Source organism: Trichoplusia ni, chromosome 6 (genome assembly GCF_003590095.1).
Source record: "Trichoplusia ni isolate ovarian cell line Hi5 chromosome 6, tn1, whole genome shotgun sequence".
NCBI classification, from domain to species: domain Eukaryota; kingdom Metazoa; phylum Arthropoda; class Insecta; order Lepidoptera; family Noctuidae; genus Trichoplusia; species Trichoplusia ni.
Window position 1 is genome coordinate 5,509,880 of NC_039483.1, and position 21,501 is coordinate 5,531,380.

Genomic DNA, 21,501 nt, shown 5'->3' on the forward strand with positions numbered 1-21,501 from the left:
ACAAAACTAAACTTTACAGAGCATTATCGGCCTTTTTTTTTGGTTAGGCGTCCGAGACGAAGACAGCCGTCGGCATCTATCAGCCGACGGTGCCCCGCAGTCGGTGCTTGTTGAAATGCTATGCATGCCCGCGCACCTACTAAATACGGGGACGCCGTACGGCAGTTCAGGTTTAGTCAGTAAGAGTCTGACACTACCCACTTACTCCCCCGAGGAGGTGGGCGTCCATGAGGATCCCCCCACCAAAAAAGGTTCAGGTCGGCTTCCAGTCTAACTGGATTCAGCAGTACCAGTGTTTTATAAGGAAAGACTTCATCAACCCCTAATGTATATGACCCTATAATTTTAAAAACCTGCAATAATATTACTCTAAGAGACAAGTCAGAATAGAGATTCGTGGAAAAATTTGGGAGAGGCTTTTGCCCAGCAGTGGGACTAAGTAGGCTAGGAAAAAAAAAAAGAGACAAGTCATCCGTAGCTTCGTAATCGGATTCTGTATTGAGTTTGTCGCTGAACACATATTGTTTGCTAGTAACTGTCAAATGTTCTACTAAGTAAAGATGAAGAGTGCCAAGAAATGCCGGGCTCTCAGCCAGTTGGTATACGCTACGAGAATTTTAGGCGTGGCCAGACGAACATAGTTTATGAGCTGTTACAATTAATGTTATTCAATGTATTTAAGAACATTTATGTAATATACATAGAGATGAAGGAAAATGATGATGCTTGTTATGATTGTAGATGGTAAAATATTAGTAGGTATCGGTGAAATCAAATTAAATTTAATACATTGTGATAAATTATAAAAAATATTTTTTTCGAATAAGATATTAGTAATGCAGTTATTACTTTAATTACATAATATAGGTATGTAGTAACAATATAATATTAATGAAAAAAAAATGTTAGTGGTCCAATATTGTCTTGGTATGTTGTAAATGTCTTCTCAATATGCTACCCCACATAACCAAACGTCGGTTAACAAAAAAAATCTCCAAATATCCAGAACTCTCCAAAAATAAACGAAAATAATCAAATACGCAAATCACACAACATAATTTCAAGTCGAGTCGATTCAATATATTTTCCTGACATTGCTATTCTCAAACGATTGCAGATTGACAACCAGTCTTCGGGGGATCGTAAATAAACTATATAATTGGATTTTTCTACCTCAATTATATGAGAGTATTGGTATAACCTCAAGAGAAACGATATAATTACAGGGAAGTGCAGGAAAAATATTTTTTTAACCAGAATATTGAGACCCCGTATTACAGGTCACAGCTCTTGATTAAGTACTACAGTTGGGTTCAAAACTAGTCGGGCGATCTCAAAAAAATACGTGTCAATATACCCATGTTTTATGTAAGTAAGAATCATCATCCCCACAAAAGACACCGCAAGAATATAAGCGGACCTACTGAATAAATACGTGGCAATAAATCGTTGTACCATTTATATATGAATACTTACGAGAGTTGACATACAAATTTAAGTAAATTTACCAATGTGCAAGACACCGTTATGTACGGTGTAGAGCGCTATCTCACTTTAATAAAGACAGCTAACTGTACTGCTACACTATCTCATAATATAGGTGATAACTATAATAACTAGTGATAAGTGGTAAACTTAAGTCATTATCTTATGAATGACGGAATACAGGAGTAGATACGAAAAAAATAGGAAATAACAAAGTCTTGGAATTAAGACGTTTAATAATATAATAATAATAATTTACAGTTGTAATATTATACAACCGACTACAAATAAAAAACTACCGGGCTAAACTTGATGAAATTTTAATGGGACCAAATGACGGCTATTTCACGTTAAATGAAAAAGAATCAACAAAATATAAGCAGTCCGAAGTTTGAGGTAACAAACGTAGAAAATTAAGACGAATTGATAACCTCCTCCTTTTTTGTAGCCGGTTGAAAATTAAAAGAAAAGACGATCGCTTACGGAAAAATAATAAACGCCAGTCCAAAGCCACTTCATTTAACTTGATAGGAAGAGCTTAATCACAAAATTCCTTGAACGGTTAAATTTCAATTATATAATTACAAAAGCACTTAATTAACGACTTTTATTGTAACCAAATGGGCCGTTCAGTCTTTTGTAGAGCACCGTCCATTATAAAGGGCGTTCACACTTGACCGCGCCTTATTTAGCAATGTGGGGAGCTCCTTTTGTATCAAGGATTTAAATAATGCCTCATAATACGTATAAGGTAGGCTTTATTGCAAATGGACATGTTGTAAAAAGGTTCTATAACGTTTCACGTCGCCCATTGTATTATTTTGTTTTAATGAAAAGGTTGGGTTGGTCTCGAAGTTTTTGGGACAAATTCATGTTGTTTTTGAAATTGAGACCGTGGCATTGTCTAACAAAATTAGGTTGTACAGAGTATAACTGAAATTGTCATGTTTTAGATACTAATCTTTAAGCCCCATTTACCTAATTTCTACATAAATCGGTCAAGTGCGTGTTGGCCTGGCAAGGCTGAAGGTTTTGAATAAAAAGACTGGAAAAAAGACGGACACAAAACAATACAAAAGTTGAATATACTATATTACTACATTGTACACTAGTCTATATTCACAATTAATTATTATCAAGTTGATTTCCCGTCAGGACCTTAATTTTATCAAGACGCCCAAAAATATTCAGTAACTTTCTTTAGATATAAATTCTACCTCTGCTAAAAAATCAATAGTACCTACTGTACAAAAATTTCGGCATCTCATTACAAAGAAATCACTCAAATGAAATTAGCAAAATATTAATGAATTACAAAAATGAACCCAAGCTCCCGGTCTATAACTACTGAAATCGATTCAGTAATTCCGGCAAGATTGCATACCGCTACCGATTATACCGAGTTTAACCAAGGTTCGCCGTTGAATCACGCGATATTACGATTGCATTCAATATACCTAGTGATTGCTCAGCGTTGTCTACATTTTGCATAGAAATAGCACGATATGAAATGGAACAAACTTTGCAATATCGACTTGTAAGTGGAAAAAAGGAAATGTCAATGATATAACCTCCTTTCTTGATCCGTTTTTTTTTATTCCTTAATATCTTGCTCTCTGTGTTTTAATGTAACACACTTTTTGCATACTATTACTTTGATACGAACTAAGTTTGAAAAACACCTCAAATCCGGCAATCCTACTTACATTATGAACGCGAGCGTTTGAAAGGGTAGATGTATGAATGTATGGATGTTTGTTCGTCTTTCAACCTAAAACCATTGAACGGTTTTAGACGAATCTTGGTACTCAGAGAACTCTATTTGTCAAGTGACAATGTAATTAAGTGCCATTTCCATATATTTATTGCCAGCCTGATAACTGAGTATGATGTTAGTCATACCGCAAGATTTATATAAAAAGTATATTTAGCGCCTTGATATATTATGACCTACATTAAAAAACAACCAAAAACACACTCTATGACACAGTAAATAGAGTCCTAACACATTAAGAGATTAAGACGTATAAACCACTTACCCAATATTTATGACAAAATAAATCAATATAAGATGCAATAATATCACTTGTAAATGAATTACAAGCTTCAAACTTCACATTAACGCCGAAAGTGACGAGACACAATTAACTGCACCACAGGTTGTTTTCACTCACCGAAACTATTTGAATGGCGATCCGAAATGCCAATGTACTTTCAACCTTATGCCTGTCAACATACAGACAGTTTCGAATACCCGTCAATCTCGGATAGATAGTGACATTCTGATGATACACCTCGCTGTCGGTAACGTGAGTTTTATTTAAGACTCTATTTCCTGTGTCATAGTGTTTATTTTCGGTTGTGTTTGAATGCAGGATGCCAAGAGTGATAGAGTTAATTTGGCGTTCGTCTGCGAATAGTTGGCTATCGTACAAATTACGATACAAATTGCCAAAGTTAAAGTGTTTTGCACACTTGATGCGATACGAATGGTATTAATATGGAAATAAATTGCTATTCGAATGCACTACTGTTTATTTTCGTGTGTAATTTGTATAGGAACTGCAACATTTGGTCTGTATTACATAAATTACATTTTTACGTCTTTCTACTAAGTGATTCTAAACGTCTGTTTATCTAGGTGTAGCACCAATGTAATGTTTTTAATTAATAACATACCAAAAGACCCCGAATGGGTTCTGAATGTACTGCAGCAAATTCCTTGGTTATTAGAAAATACTCAGTAACTATTTTGAAGGAAACCCATAGAAGTTTAACCGGACCCTAAACCCTTAAAATTCCAAACGCACAATCTTCCTAAACAAAAGTCTTCAACTAAGCTATTAATTAAATACTGTGTCAGCGAAGTAAATAATAATACAAAGAAACCAACACAAAAATAGAACGAAATGAAATTCAAAAATAATTTTAAAAGAGAATCAGGATTTCCGATCATAATTCCATAACCTACTTTCCGAATATCTTAAGACGAAATAAAGGAAATGGCAGAAAATAAAAGCAATAAGGAAATAATGTATAAAGTGTTTTATATCTTAGATCTGAAAGATGGACATTACTGACGTCATACCCAATTAGATTCCGATAATTTGAAGCGATAGAAGTTTGGAAGCACTTTTTATTGCTGCAAAAGTTTTGGGAATATCGTACTGTGTACTATTAAGGTAAGGTATTAAGGTCTCACTGATGATGTCCAATGGAGTGTCGAGGAACTAAGTTTGGGTTGATTTGTTACACTCCTCGGAATCAATTGAGGATCTCTCATTGATTCGGAGTGGATATTGGGGCTTTGATATCGGGAATGGAACGCTTAGCTACGCGCCTCTTATAGAATGACATAGGCATAGGTAGTGGCGAAAAAATGATTAAAAAAAAAGAAAGATTTTCTTCTTTCTTACTGACGAAATCAGTGAGATTTGGATATACTGCAAAGTGTATCCTGTGTGTGTGTTTAACGAGATTCAAGTGAATTGACATAAATCTGCATATTATGTTTTCTTTTCTGTTCAGTTCATATCTGCAGGCATAAGCTATGTTTACCCATTTTAGAACCATGGTACTAAACATAACGAAGAATGCTCTCATACCTAAACACAGACAAAAAACAATTGTCGTTTAATTTTATTTTATACCGATAATGAAACAGAACAGTTAAGCATTACGCAAGCTGACAAAAAGACATTTGAAAACATTCGCTTTTATAAAACCGGCGGAACAGACAATCCTGCCCTACCTGAGCCGTATGAAAACGTGAACGAAACGTTCGTAGAATATTAAACAAGAAAGCACTTTCCTTTTATAGGTTTTTTCGAACAAAATCCCAAAAAAACATACAGACATAACACGAGCATATAATGTAATTGTAGACGTGGGAAATCTTAGACGTTTCCGGGAAAAGAATGTTGGGAATATCTTCAATTGCCTCACTGTTAATAAACTTGTTATGGTTTTCTCTTATCAAATCTCTTTGGATGATTTTGGGCATTTATTACTGTGCCATTTGGCATAGAAGAACCAGCGTATAATTCTTGTCAAGCGGTGATATAAGTAAAGAAATATGTCTTAAATATTTTGTGACGATGTTCAGCGGTTTACTCATCGGCGATCCCAATAAAGAAGAGTGAGTTAACCCTTGGAACATTTAATTATATTATTATTCTTAAGCAACAGTGTTCAGTAACCGTGTGTGGATTGATCATCCTCATTCTTAGCCAATTTTATCACATGGCAACTTATGATTATTTTCTGTAAAATGGACTTTAATCCTTGTCAGCACATGACTTCGGGTATTGTTTTAAAGACATTAGATTCTCTTAAACCTACCGAAGCAGAACCTGATATTGAAATGTATATTAGCATTAATTACTTAGACGATCGTCAGACCGTTTCTCATTATTAGATCTAACTAATAGATAATATTGATCCCAAATATAGGTAGGAATAATATTCTACATTGGTAAACCGTGAGAGACAGTGAATGGTAGACGGACTACTGAATAAGTAATACACAAAAGAAACGTAATTTTTAGGGTTGCGTACCGAAAGGCTAAAAACGGAACCCTATTACTAAGCCTCAGCCGTCTGTCTGTATGTCAACAGACAGTGTGCCATTAATTATGATAGCTCTAAAGTTGAAATTTTCACAGATTTAAGACAGAGAACATATTTGTGTCGCAGGTCTAACAATAAAAAAGAACTAAATTCCCACTTATTTAAATGTCACTCCATTCAAATTTTATCTAAATCGGTCCAGCCGTTTTTGACTTTAGCCGATTTGAAGCGACCCTCAAAATTTCAGCCTGCTAGCTTGTAGGGAAGCGGCTCAAAATTTAGTTAAAAAAATCCAACTGGAACGATAAACAAGAAAAGTGAGTGTATAATAAAAATGTGGGAAAACTATGAGGAGTCAGCTAATAGATATTTGTATTGATCCCTCAGTATCTCGGTTGCAGCTCCACATAACTGTTTTTTACATTTTCGTTTCTTGTCTAACAACGAATACAAAAACAAATACAAGCCACAAATGTAAATAGATCTCTGTAAAGTAAATAATTTGTTTATTCTAAGGGTCACTCAATAATAGCCAAAAGACACATATTTGACGGTCACTTAAAACCTTATGAATAATAAAAAGAAATATGGAATCAAAATTAGGTATCTAATTTTCTATCAAGGTGCTTTCGGTAGTTTGTCGAAGTTTTCAAATTATTCATGTAAAACAAAATAAATATCGAATATTGTCATTGAAAGTTGTTGATGGGTCATCAATAATTCATCTAAGAGTAATGGAACTGGTTGGGAGAGGCTTAAAATAGGCTTTGAGGTCAAAATGTGGGTTTTGTTGTAGTCAATGATTTGGTCGAATAATTTCTGATAAAGAAGGAGAGAGTACAGCAGTTTGTCTTATTAACACTTATTTCAATTAGTTAAGTAGTGTTAATATTATAGAGCAATAAACATGTAGTCACTGGCCCTATTGGTCTAGTGGTTAGGCGACCTGACTGTTACACTAGTGGTTGTGTGTTCAATTTCGACCCAGGACTAATGCTGATGAGTTGGACTTGGTTTTTGGTTTGGTGTTTATCCTTTTGGTAGTAATTTTAGATTGTAATTTCAGATAATGGAGGAAGATGGGGATAGGGTTGCTTGCGTTATCAAAATTAATGGAATTAGTTGAGTAGTATGTATCAATGAATTATTAACATGCAGTCATACTTACAAGCTAATCTAGAAAGCTTTGTCAAACATTTCGTGAAGATGAATAAAGTATATACCTTTCCATGTACCCCAAAATAAATGGGAATCTTTGTGCCATTATGGCAAAGACAATATTGCTTCTTGAAATAATGACCTCGCATCAAATAATATGTAACAGCCATCCAAACTAATCTGTGATTGGGGCAATCCGTGTAAGTGGGGAAAGAATTATTACAATTGATTGTGTGGGTATAAGTGACCGATGGGGTCGCTAATACCCCGTCGGGGTAATACGACCGGATTAATGCGTTTAGCTGTAGCCCCGTATGGCTTTTGTGCTACATTCATGCTGATTTATTAGGAGTTGTGAATTATAGCATGTTCACAACGAAATTTAATTTTTAAATGACTGCAGCCGAAATTAAGGTATTTTACTATGGTTTAATTTTTTTTGTATGTGGTAGGTGGACAGGTGATATTTTTTTAACATTTTCTTGAAAAAAAATTCAAGGAATGGCTAAGGAACGAGTAAACTGGCCTCGTATCAGAGGCCAGGACACAATCATTTTGGAACGTTAAGCCAACGGAGAGAGAGAGATGTGGAAATGACTCATCGATATTTTTCTTATAAAATTATTTAATAAATACTATGATGAAGAACCCTGACCTTGGCTGAATGTTAAAATATTTTAAGTCATACGAACTTACGAGTAAAATAAAACCACGAAAAATAAATCCATCAATTTTCTCAAACATCGAAAGTTATATTTTTATTAGACTTCTTAACTTTGAAATATAAATCTTATTATAAAGTTTTTGGTTTTAAATACCAACAAAACTTTTACTGACAGACTCAGAGCAATTTTCCAAAGTTCAGATTATCAATATTTGATGTTTGATAACTTATTCTACGAGCTTAATGGTGTCTACTAGGCCAAGACAACCATTGAGTACACGTTTTTTTGTTTTTTATATTAGCAAATAGATTTGGATAAATTTGAAGTGTCGGTTAATAGCTTAAGTATGCTATTAACACTTTTTAGTCACACAATTTACAATTGCAAACTGACTGCAGCTTCAACAGATCAGCTTTAATTAATTATAACCTGTACCAAAATGTTGACTAATATTCACTGTATTTCATCATTGATATTCATTGCTTGCCGTAATCGTCATCTCAAAAATGATTTCTCATTCTACGTAAGTATTGAACCCACGGCATTTAGGGTTTGAAATGATGACCTTTAAAACTAAGCTACACGCGCAGTCTTTCTCAGGATGGGGAATTTTCCTAATGTTAAAAACTGAACAGGCTAGGTTATATCGGCCTTCGGGGTTTCATGAATGCAAGGTCAATACAACTTTTCGATATTATTTGGAATTTGTAGAAAGTTTGTAAAAAGTATTCTACTCATATTTATGTATCTTACTCTAAGCCACGTATTTGCTGCTAACCTCCTTTAACAAATAATAAATGATTCCGATTAAAATCTTGGTATAAACAGCTCTTGTTTGTCTACAAATAATGCCTGTCCGACGTGCGCTTATTTACCCGGCCTTAGCGACTTTAAAGCCTATTTATAAGCCCTAGGACTATCTTGTCAGTTAATTAAACTGGAGCCTGTGTGAATGGCTTCCATTACCACGTTCATATCGCGACAATGCCACGATAAAGTAGTGGAAGACTAACCTGAAGGCTTATAACTTGGCTATGATGTGGTTTTACCAGATATTTATGGGAGTTTTTTTGGGATAAGTATTGTTATGATGTTAAGATGTCTTAAGGAATACTTGAACTTAGCTTGATTTTAAGACATGAGGTCGTATATTATGCTGCCTTTGTTCTGTTAAAAATGAGTAATTAAATAAGGTCAGACGCAAGCGTTTAAGTACGACTTAATTTTGTTTCAGTATGGCTAATTTTTTCCCCCAGTTCTTTGGATAATCTGGCAATAACACAGAGTACCTCGTATTTACCGCCTAAGAGAAGGACGGAGGTAGTATCACTGTAACTGACTCAACCTGAACTGTCATACAATGTCTCCTACATATGGTCGGTGCAACAGGTCAATACCAAACTTTTTTTATTAATTACTTTGTTACTTCGCCTCCTTGATAATTATGATGCTACTTATATAGTTTTGTGACTCTATATTAAACAATGTGATACGAACAGTTATTGAACGGATAACGCTAGTGGTTTAAGCTAATCCTTTGATCTTAACTTGAGTAAGCGGGAGTTAATTATTTTCACTAATAAATTATGCTTGAAAGATTACTTTGAGTGAAATTATTATAAGGTAGTATATTCTACCTTCCATCAAACATAAAACGGCTACGAAGACGGCCGCGAATGAGATGGCCCGACGAACTGGATGCATACCACAAACAGTGGATGGGAAAAGCAATAGACCGGACAGAGTGGCAAAGGCCTCCCTCAGTGGGACAGTATCGGCTGGAAAAAATATATTCTACCTTATAGATCGGTTATGGTTTGAGCCGAGCAGTATATATACTTGTGACCCCACGACTTCGCAAAGATAGATAATCTGTACAACCATTTGTGAATCACAAATTCTTGATTGAACTTCTGACACGTGTTGCCGAGTGGTTAAAAATAATTTATATTTATTCGAGCGGTTTTTTTAATCTTCTAAGTCATCCATAAAGCATAACGGCTGCCGACACAAAGTGTAGTCTTACATTTTTAATCATACTATATTAGACGAACTTGATTAACCTTACAAAGGTGAAACGTATCCAATTAACAAAGGGAACCCTTAAAAGATAAGCACTGTTTACACGTACAACAACTAGTTTATCTTTTCTCCAACAATCAAACACTAACAACACACTTCAGGCCGTGCCTTCGCGAGACTCAACCCTTTGTCTACTTACACGCCTTTATAAACTTTAAATAGGACGGATTTCACAATTAGACCCGTAAAACAAAACGTAAACTTGAAAATAGGTTAGCTGGGATTTTGTGACGGTTTTAGTTTTTTTTTTTTGCGAACGGAAAATGTGGGTGAAAGTATTTTTATGCTAGAATTTTGAAGCTAGATTAACACATATTTGGGGATGACTTTCTGTCCCATCAAATTTAGTTAATAACTAAGTTAGCTGTTTATTAGCAGACTACAATTCGGCATTCAACTTAAATCTAATTAGTCCTTAAACACAGGTATATTTCTAAACAATATTGCATATGTATTTTTTCGTAGGGAATATTGGGAATGAAGCAATGAAATGAAGAAACAGTATAAAAGTGTCATATGAGTTAAAATGAAAATATCCCTCTTTGAACTGCAGTCAGGCACATTTCAAAAGGCTTAATGGCTATTTGCCAAATCATGAGAACAATCAGAAATATATAAAAGTTCCAAAATTTTTGCTGAATTTTCTTTATTATTTTAAGTAACAGTACTGCTACTTACTTTCAAAATAAATAGGTTCTCTATATACCAGTTGAACAAAAATAAATTAATAGATGTAGATAATCTAAGAACCCTACGTAGTAGTTTACCATCTAGTTTTTAGATGACACTCCATTAAAATTTTATCAAAAACGACCCAGCCGTTTTATAGTTGCAAATTTCGGCCTAACTTATCAGGAAGTGCCTCATGAAATCCAATTGGAACGACAAACAAACAAGAAAAGTTAGTGTATAAAAACGTGGGAAAATAGCTCTTCGTGTTGGGAACAATGTATTTTAATTATAAAAGCTACTTAATATAATTAAAAGAAAATAAATTATAAGAGCTTAGAATATTTGATGCTTGACTTCAGGCGACGGAAACTAAACGGAGTGTTCTTTGTTATTTAAAGAATATTATAAAGGAAGAATATTCTTATCAGTATTGCATATGGTCTGGTTTGTTGGTCTAGTGGTTAGTTACCCGGACTGACATACCGGAGGACGTGGTTCGATTCCCACCCAGGTTAAAAAAAAATGTGGTTGTGATCAAAAATAATATGTATTGACATACATTTTAGTTTGTTTATCAATTTTGTGCTCATTGTAACAGTACTTACTTTGTTTGGGACTAGGTAGCGTTGTGTGAAATTATGGAAATTAAAAATGAAGAAATAAACTAAGCGATTTTATGAAAAAAAAAATATAAACACTTTTTTATTTATAGCTAATAATTAAATACAACTAGTTGTGTCTGTGACTTCATAGGAATATTCTTATTATCCAGACTAATTATTTCTGTAATAAATACTTTAATGAGCTACTAGCAATGTTCCCGACGTGTCTGCGCGTTTAGGTAAAAAACACCGCGTTTATTTTCCAAGCTACCGGCGTTACCACGCTGCATTCTGCATTTTACAACTTAATATTGATATTTTGATATATGCATTGGCAACACCCATTATCAGTGATACCTCACTTGAAAAATAACACTTCAATATAAGGATATGAAAATACCAGACAAGGAAATGATGACCTTTTAAGAATTATACTTTCAAAAGGTCAGGCCGGAACATGAACACGCTCCAATAAAAATTGGAAACATTAACTGAATGTCACGTTGGCAGTAAAAGTATTGTGACGTAAATCGTGGGTAGATGATAAAAATATTGAAATTGAAGTCAATATTATTAAGTATAGATATTGGTGCCTTATCGACAAAAGTGCTAATAATAGGTATCGTTTAGTAATTTTTATCTGAAAATAAGAAGATTTTAAGCACTAAGTTCTTTGATTCTTGTGTTTGCGGTTTCACAAACATTCAAGTCACATGCACATAATCACAAAGACTCAAGACAAGCATTCGTAGCACGCTTGTCCTACGAACAGAACCGCAGAAAAATCTTAACAGAAAAATCTTTTGGTTGTGGTTACTTGTTAAAAAAAATCTAGATTTTTCAGTACGTTTCGTCTTACGTTCGTTCACAACTGTTATTCACCAATCTAAGAATCAGTCTTTCTGTGAAGTCAGTTTTTCTTCTATGAGATACTGTTTATCTGCTCGTTCTTTAGCGCTTCGTATAAAATAAGGTTTTCAAAGTCTAATACCACTTGTAAATAATCACACAAATTAATCCATATATATACTTGACTCTATATACAATAATCATATACAAAACACACTTCCCAGCTGATTTCGGCTATGGTGACTGCTTTCAATTATTGGTTACAGAGGAGCTAAATTAAACCATATACCAACACTAAACACCAATCTATTTTTATACACCACAATCAAAAGCATGTAGAACATTCACAACACAATCTCGTACAATCAGTCCAACTTTAGATTATCTGTGGCCCCTAGTAATTGAGTTGCCAGACCCCTCAATCGGTTTGAATGGAAGCCAACCTCAATGGTTCAAAGAGTCCGTTGTATATAGGACAGATTTTACCGTCACTTAACAACAGCACATGACATGTAAAACTTATTTTTGTACGAACGTATTTCTTATTATGTGAGGAAATTTTTCGTTTTTGGAAGAAATAGAATTGGAATTGACTTTTACTGATAAATATAGGAAAATTAAGTACAATATTTTCTATAGTACCTAAATAAAAAAAAAATGATCAGTGCATAAAAAAATGTGTTTTTTCTCGTTTACCCTAAATATGTTTATTTAAAACTTATCTTTTTTATAGTATTAATGTACAAAATCTGATCAATTGATGAACTGTACTTAAAAGATGCAACAGCTTACGCCTATTTATCGGGATCGCCCGTCTAGTTTCGGGTTCATAGTTCGACTCGCGATGCTCATGATTAAGGACTCCGGTTGGGTCGGAAAATAGTCCGGCAAAATAATCTTTTAAATACAAATTATATCCACAAAAATTATTATGAAAATAATGAAATTTTCAGTTCACCCCAATAGCTTTTTCTTAGCTCGACTATGTTCTTTTAACCTGTTAATTGTTCCAGTGTTAAGTACTTAACATGTCATATAACACATCCTCAGTTATAACACTTTATTTGATCCAAATTCCGAGTTACATCACCTTCCGTGTCACCCAAAAAACCCAATTTTGTTACGTAAATTTCCAAAAATTGTTTAATTGAACAAACGTTTGATATTAATTCATTAAAGGTCGCAGCTGTGTTGGTTAACGAACTGGTATAATCTGGAATCGGGTCAAGCACAAGCCGCCCGAGACACGGGACGTTGCTTATTTCCGTACCGCCTTAATATGTTGACCGTACCTGTACGGTGCAAGTTCCGAGATGATAGGGAGGTAGCGTCAACAAATTCAGTGTGGAGAATTGGAGATTGTTCATGACCTTTTTTAGTGTGGGAGAAAAATCAGAACTGACACATTTTTTGCAATTAATAAGTATATTTTTAAACACTATATTTGCGCGATTATAACAAAAACACATGAACGATGTAAATACTAAGATTTTGTTTGCGGCAATGTAAGAATTTTAACTTATATACAAACAGGACATCCTAATCTATGTAGGCTTTTGTATACGTCAGTAAAAACACACACATAAGATCTGAGCGAGGCATTTTTTTCAATGCTTTTAATATTAGTTTCCTTTTTATTTTTCGAACCGCCATCAGCCTAATTCTTAATAACCACCAAAAAACCACAGAATCCCAACGTGTAGCAAGTCACGGGTTAAAATTGGGGATGAAAAAGGTCCCGGTTAACGCACGACCGTCCTTAGAATGATTTGCAAGCCAAAGTTTTATGATTTCCAAGTTGCTAACGTCTTTAAGATTGCAAAGGTTCGGCTTTAATCTGGCCAAGACGGTAGCTTTTTATTAAAAGAATATTTCCGTAATATCTTTAGGCTATGTGGTGAAATATTTGTTCGAAAATGTTGCTTTAAATCAGCTAATTACGATTTTCGTTAGATGATATTTTTTTTAATCAGACTATAGAAACGAAATTTAATGCTCAATGCCACGTAGAATCAAGCACATTTCAAAATGAAAAAGTAGGTTAAAATAGAAAGGATAAAATACACGAATACTTTTGCTGTTATTTTTTTTATAAAAGCATGAAGTTAATTAATGTTTAATACCATTAAGAATATTGTACATTTCTCTTATTTTGAAACATTTTCTCTTCGACTGGAAAACGTCCAGTCTTGACATTTATAGGAAGCCAATGTAAGTAATTAAAAAGTATCTGAAATGGAGATCATTTTACACTTCATTACGATTTAATGAATCTGAATTAATACTATGTTATGAAAATACAAGACGTGATACAATTATTATATGGTAGCAATTCACTTGTTACAAAATATAGTTAAAAACAAGGACAGGTAAAAAAATTGTGAATTTACAATGAAGGTAAACTTTTAGACGAAAAAATACCTTATTTCAGGAAGGAGGCATTTACTGTAAACATTATTATTCCTTAGAAAATAAAACTATTGTGATTCTAGTCTATTGTCTCAAAGTGGTACAAAAACCTCCATGCCCCATCCCACTACTGCGAATTCACACACCAAAGTTAATAAAAAAGTACACCAAATAGAACTCCACTCAAATTCAATTTATACAAGAATTTGCACTAACTTTACAGCACTTGAACCGACATTTCGCCTTCAAACGAACGCTGAAGTACTGCTCAATACCTCTTGTTACCTTTGAAGATTCTTAAAACAAGAAAGCATCTTTCGGAACTGCTCCTTATAATTTTCGACACACGCTTCTTGCGTTAAGCAAATGTTATTCGAAAATCTTGTGGAAAAGCGTTTAATATTATTTAATTTTGTTTTGGCTTACATACTTACATGTGTATGTATTATTATTAAACATGCTATCGCTTGCGGCAACGCCTCATTGGGCGTTGTGTGGGTTATTTTTGCCCGAGTGGTGCTAACCTTCTTTGATAATTTTATGAAAAAATGATCTAGCTGCTTGAACGTGGAAAAATTAAGAAACTATACACACATAAGGCAATATTCATTTTCATTATATTTGTGCGTAAGAAACTCAGCCTATGTTTTGTGATATTTTAGACCTTAACTACTTCATTGTGCTGAAACATGACCCAGACCAGTTTGGAGCCTAGAAAGGGGAGACCAAGGATTGCTTTTTTGTCTTGATAACGAATAACCACGTTGGCGGAACTGAGGGAAAAACTATTGATATACCTGCAGATTGCACATGCCCAGAATCTTCAATAAAGTTCCGGAAAAATAGCAAAATTGATCCCTTCGATAGGACTAACATCAACTAACATGCAAATAAAAAAGAACCTTATCGCTCCGGTAATATTACCGTAATTACAGTACCTGTGTTAAATATCGTTCGATATTAAGTCCAAGTCTATATTTCACAAAGTTTTACGAGTAAACACAGTTTCGTGACTGATAACAATCGCACTACACCTCGTTTATCAAATACTGAAGCTATTTAATAAATAATGGTTGTATATCGCTATTTATAAAATAATTACCAGAATTCTGAATAAAAATAGTTTGTTGTGATTGCCGACATTTTTGTATGAACCTTTTACGTGCACTATAAAAACATAGAGTGGTCATGGAATAATAATTATGTATGGATTATTTCGAACTTTCGGTCAGTGACCCCGGTAGAGTTTTAAGTTAAAATTTCCTAACAATTAAAATTATTTATTTCTATTTATTTATCCAAATACAATTTAATACACAAAAAAATCGCCAGACTGGAAAACAGTTGTTCGCTTATTTATCCAAATACAATTTAATATACAAAAAAATCGCCAGACTATAAAACAGTCGGTCACGAATATAGCACTCTTATAACTAAACTTTATACCTAATGAGCTCTCTTACTTAATATTAATATTTTAATTAGTTGAAGCATGTCCACTTTATCGTGGCTTGCTAGATCCAAATCCTTATAGATCCTGTACAATGAGTACGTATGTATATACGTACTCATTGTACAGGACTTTTCAACTTTAAACATTGATGGTTGTCAATAGTATCAACAAACACATTCAATGCCGATCCACTCTTGAAATAGTTGACATTAACCTCAAATGCATTGAAGCAGAATGCCATTGTTGTGTCAAATTTAATGTGATCAATGAGTCGTTTCATCAACAGGTTTGGACTGGCCTCTACTATGATATCGTTGGACCGAGTATACTTTACACTTGACAGCTATCTTTAGTTCTAATTTGTTTTGAAAGTGAAATACAATGGGGGTTTATAATAGCAGCCACAAGCCTGCCGTATAGGGAAGGTTTTGAGCATTGATCACCACGCTAGTTCACTGCGGGTTGGCGATTTCAGATTCAAATATTTGGAATCCATGTTTCCTTACGATGGTTTCCTTTACCGTTTGCCAGTGGTCTCTTAAATCTTAGATCTTATAAAGTACATATAACCTTGAAAAAGACACATGGGTACTTCCCCTGCGATGGGTTCGAAACTACCTACATGTCGTGCATAAAAATCCTCGCATAGAACTGCAAGGTCATCATGGTACAAATATCTTCTTGTATAGGCTGATATTTTATTTTATTTTATGGTGATGTAAAATATTCATGTTAAAATACCTTCTGAAATACGCATTACTGCAATAAAATTGCTGTTTTCAACACTCATTTAAGGACTTTTCGATATAGTCGCGAAATAGATAGCGATTTCGAGTACAGAGTACTATAGTACAGGCCAGTGTGTATCATCCACTTGTCAAGTGTGAATGAACCTTTGTATGACAATTAGGTACATTGATTGATTTCATTGTTTATTCAAAACAATTGAAGTGCGGTTGTGAAGGAGGGATAGGGTTCCCTGTTCATTGCCCTTTCTGATGTTATTTTGAAAAGGTTGCATTTATTGGTATTGAGTGATTGTGTACGTCAGTATTTGTTTACGTGAAGGAAATTACTTGTATGTTACAAGTGTATGGAGTACGAGAATAAATATTAATAACAATATCACTCTTGAGCAACTTTAGCTTAACCTTGATGTTTCATGTTATTATTTTAATTTGTTCATAATGTGTGAAGATTTCAACTGCCTAGCCATGTGATAATGAGACGAATAGACAGTCAGACTAAAACGCAACAGTTCCGTTCTTACTTTTTATGTAAAGAACCTTAAATAAGAACGAAACTGGAATAAAACCTATCCATCTCACAGCCACTAGTTATAGTGGGTGATCCGATGTATCCGAAGCGGAATAGGCAGTAATCACTGCCTCATTACCGTATTGACAGCCAATCAACGAGTTTGCTCGCCTCTCGACCCGAAAAGCCTTGATCATACCTAGCTATCAGACTAATAGTTTCAGATAAGGTTAGACGATCGACTCCATTAGGTAGTTTGTTGATCTTTTAAGACTTATTGATGGATATTTTTGAACGTTTTGAAATAAAATAAAAACTAATTTAGAAAGGCGTTTTTTTATTTCTGTGCTGGCTGTTTTTATAAGTTTGGAAGAGAAAAAACTTAAAATCGATTTTACTTTAGGAAAAATAAAGACTATAATCGGTTATTAATGACTATTTGGGTTTATCAGTCATGAACTATCTAGTAAAGAGATTTCCAATAATTTTACATACCTTAATATTGTAACTTGTATTAGGCACCAATAACGAATAACGTTAAACAATCGGTATTTAAGCCATATTTTAAAAGGTATTGTGATGCACTTATAGCCGAGCTGGGCTAGCGAACGGTAGGGAGATAGTGGTTTCCGAGTATATTACCCACGGCGGGGGGCCACATTCGGTGCTATGGATGCGGTCCCAATATGAGGCGAGGAGGCCGACGCTCTTTACACGTCGGCCTCCACACAACACAAGAAAGTGACCTACCGGCCCACATTACTGGCCGGTGGAAGCCCGCGGTCGGTGTATGAAGGATTGCAACGCATTGCCATACACCGACACAAAAACGCGGATGACGTAGCACGGCGGTTCAGGTTTAGTCAGTAAAAGTCTGAAACTGAGAATTTCCTCCCCCGAGGGAGTGGGTGTCCATGAGGATTCCCCCGCCTAAACAAAAAAAAAAAAAAAGGGAGATAGTGGTTGAATTCAAAATGCCAAACCCACAGAGCGTGACGTGTCGCGTGTTCGATCCTCGCGTAAGACAAGTGCTTGTGTGATCCACGAATGATTTTTCTGAGTTTGGGTGTCTTTGTGCATTTGACTTGTGACATTAGCCTATAAACTATTATAACCCACTCTTTCAGTTAACGACTGACGCTTTATTGACATCTAAAAACATTACATGAAAAACTAAAATGACACTACAGAAACATTTTGGTATACATATAACTATAACAACTTGAATATTTGTGCAACTCCCCGCGACACAAGGATTAAATTCCTTAATGCGAGAGTCCCAAAGTGGTCTAGATTTTTTTTGTTCGTACGCTTGTTCAAAAAAATCCCCCAAAATATGTTTCTTCTATTTTTCCATTTTATTGTAAGGCGCAGTTAATCGAATCACCAGCCTACTAGAAGTGATCAGCGCCTCATTATAGTATTGACAGCAAATCAACGCGTTCACGCCACTCAACGCCTACGAACTTGGCGCGATCGGCAGTGATTATACTGTGATTGATTGTACTAGCTTATTAAACGGTTTATTTATTTTGTAAAGGAAATTGAGTTTAAAGGTTGAACGGGTTTTTAACAGCAGAGGCCATTTATTACCGATAGTCGCTTTGGCTTTGCACTTAAAAATATGCATATAATATTACACTTACACACTGCGCCATCTAGTCTCAAACTAAGTGAAACTTGTATTATGAGTATTAGACAACTAATATTAACTAATAATAAACCTACTTATATATTTTAAAATTCATAAATATTATAGATAAATTACACCCAACAAAGAACATATTAAAATGTTGTTCTGAGTGTGGGAATCGACCCCACGACCTCCGGTATAGCAGTAGCAACCACTATACCAACAGACCAGTCAAATTAGTATATTTTCCTAGTAATTGTCCTTAAATATGACACTATATTCCATACAATTTAGGCAAAATTTATCATCTACCCATCACACTATCACCTGTGCCATCTTTTGTCTATAATTATTCAATCACACAATTTAGATTATGTTAACTTGTTGTACCATAATATTTAAAAAGCTAATTCGCACAATTTATTTTATATCAACTTGTATCATATCGTTTAATAACCTCCACAACAATTTGCAGCCACTTTGCAAAAAAAAACTGTCTAAGATAAACATTTTCCACGTGTTTATATTAGTCTTCGTAAAGTCCGTAGTCTAAATCTATCTCTGTAAGGGTGACAAATGATCTAGTACTTAAGAATGCAACGCTGTTTAGCTTGGCTCGTGTAACAAGACAAGTTAAATGACTGTCGTATCGTTTATATGTAGTATTGTTTCAATTCCATATTTTGCTACAAATAGGTTGTGAAAATGGTCCTGTAAATTTAATGTTAGATATCTATGCGGAGAGATTGAGACATATAAAATTTTAATACACTCAGTATTAAAATTTTATCATAAATTTTATCATTACATCATACATAAATCAGTGATGATCCATACTTTAAGGGAAAGAGAACCCGTACCTCAATATTTCTGTATTTTAATACCTAACCATTGGAGGTGCTAACAGGAACAGTGTCGTAACGTAAACGTCAATTTAAATAAAAACTACTAGTCGGACTCGTGACCCTAAGGACTCGATCAAATTGGTTAAAACGAACTAGGAAAATAAATTGGTTAAAGATTTTAATTATAATAATAATAGATCGTCTGAATATTGAAGCAGGTTATTTTTCTTGAAATCAAATATTTTTAAGGGTTCTTACTTTTAATAACTTTGGGCTAGCTAGGGCTGCCACAGCTGCTGTTGATTTTTTTGTCTAGTACATTCTTCATTCCCAAAAAAGAAACAAAAATCGTCGTGATTCACCACCTTCACCGTTAGTACATAATATGAGAGAGCATTTTTTATAAAAATAATGATATGAAAACAACAACGAACCTTTTTAATTCACCTCTACCATTATAAAATCTAACTTTGTCTCCCTTAGGCGTATAAATTAATCAATTTACGTAGAAATTAATATTTCATCACCTTCCCTGATTATAATACAAAACAAAGTTTACTAAAATGATAACACCCTATATTACACGGCGCATGTTAATTCACGGTTAGGGTTGACACCTAACGTGAACATAGAATTGAATTATTTCAAAATAATTTATTTGTAGAAAAGTAAACATTTGAAACGCAACTGCGAAACTTGTAATTTTGTGATATGAAATAATACAAACGTGATATTTTTTTCATATTTTAAAGTAGATTTGTAGTAAAAATTTAAAGCCAAAATTTTTAGCGAAATTTCTCTTTGGCGGATTTTTGATATTTGAAATTATGTCAAAATCCATCCAACCATTTTGCCTGCAAGACGTGCCAACACTTAAATACATCACCCTGAGTCTGACACAGTCAGGTAAAATGTACAATATCAATACCCAATCATTAATTAGGTACAAGACACGTCAAAACATCGTAACCTTTTCCTTTCACTCGTTCTAAAAAGGTAAGAGTAATGGCATTTCTTTTTACCTTTGCTTCTTGAACTAATTTTTCATCGACACTTTGGCGGTCTTTTTACAAATGGTGTTTCATATATTGCTGTATAGTTTGCATTTAATGGACCGGCTCTTTAAATTCCTAGATTGCTGAATTAATAATTTATCTTTTGTTGATAAAGTTTGTAGCACGCAATTTACGATCTTGTGGTGCAAAATCAATGTGGGCTAAGGCCCAGTTAAGTTTATTATAATAGGTAGCTAGACATTTGGTTATTGACTGAAGGGATGGCCGTGTAGCATAGGCGACCACACTTAAACCACTGCACGCGACGTGTAGCGGGTTCGATCCCCACGAAAGACAACTAGTTGTGAGGTTCTGTGCATGTGACTTGATTTTTTGTGAATCTCCTAGCGATATAAGTATTAAATGAATTAGTGCTAGAGTCGATTTTATAAATAAAAATGTACAAGCAAGCTTAATACAAGTATATGCTTAAAGATATCTTGCCAGGTATGCACAAAATAACAACCTTGCATTTCCATATTCGTATATTTTACAACTTCCAGAAGAACTTTTTAAAAGGGCCTTGAAAGACTTTACACATTTACAGCAGTTGCCGGCTTGGATCCAAAACAATGTAGATTTTCCCTTTTGTTTGTTCCATCTGAAAAATAGGGCATTGTTTTAATTTTGCTACTAAGCCGTGTTTACCTCGTGCAGTATTTATAAATTCTACTTTATGTTTCCGCTGGAGTTTAGTGCTATGCTTTAATTAGGTATTTTTATGATGCATTCCGTATTTACATATTTTCGTAAATAGTACTAGTAAG

The 21,501-nt window shown here is 34.3% G+C and overlaps 1 protein-coding gene across 1 annotated transcript in view; it reads left to right on the forward strand.

Annotated features, from left to right (window-relative positions):
• Positions 1 to 21,501, forward strand: part of LOC113494762 (octopamine receptor Oamb) — an 89,905-nt gene that overhangs the window by 1,669 nt on the left and 66,735 nt on the right. The window lies entirely within an intron of this gene.